Below are 1,003 nucleotides of genomic sequence, written 5' to 3'. Positions count from 1 at the left end.
CACACACACACACACACACACACACACATTTCATTAGCTAAATTACTGCTCAAGTATAATTTTCAAAGTGATAAAAATCCTGACTCTTACAGAATTGAGCACAAAGCAAAGATTTCATTTATCTCTTTACTTAAATGGGGAACCACTAAGACAGTATTAGAGAATTTGAAGAATTTAAAGATTGGGCACTCAGGGATGTTGAAATGGATTTGCTAACAAATGCAAAACTGGTTAATATCCTGTAAGGCAATAAAATGTAACATTTGCAGTAATCTTTTCTACAGGTCAGAAATCATTCGTATACCTACCAGATAACCTTTATTTACATATGCATTACTCTCAATTTTCTGCAACTTAATTCTATTATACCTTAACAGAGTTCCAGAATAGTCCAATAAATGGAATCCAAGTGTCTGGCATGGTGGATACCTAGCTATCTCGTTTGCCCATTTCTAAGAATTTGAGCATTTTTTCTGACAGTCAGCTAAAGCCAACTAGTCATACTGCTATTTCAGAGGAAGAGAAAAGGTAGCTGCAGGAAAATCAGGTGGATCATTCAAACCCACACAAGCCAAGGCTAAATAAAGCAAAGGTTAAAATTCAGGAACATTTAGAATTCTGGAAATTTAGAGCTAGAAGGGGCTTTAGAGATCACCTAAGACTTTCATTTTACAGAAAATAAGTCTGAGATTGCCTTCTTGGCAGTTGAAAGATGTTAAACCGGCTCAGGTGCCCTAGGCTTTGTGGAATCTGCCTCAGGGAACTCCTTTCCTCCCTGGTAAAAACAATCTCTTTGCCTTTCTCTCATTCACGTGCTGCGCTACCTATGAGATGTTTCACCTTTTGTTCAGGAATAAACCAAATTAAAATGCACGGAAAAGAGATCGTGTATCAGGGTAATATATTTATTTTTCATCATTAGTGTGCATGCTTTAAAATTTTTCTAATAGAAAGATGGAGTATTTAAAATGGTCTTTAAAGTAAAACATTTTGTATTTCAAAT

This window comes from Propithecus coquereli, unplaced genomic scaffold, assembly GCF_000956105.1.
Source record: "Propithecus coquereli isolate 6110/MARCELLA unplaced genomic scaffold, Pcoq_1.0 Scaffold11, whole genome shotgun sequence".
Classification (NCBI taxonomy): Eukaryota; Metazoa; Chordata; class Mammalia; order Primates; family Indriidae; genus Propithecus; species Propithecus coquereli.
The sequence above is the reverse complement of the archived record's forward strand: the minus strand, read 5'-3'. Positions refer to the sequence as shown.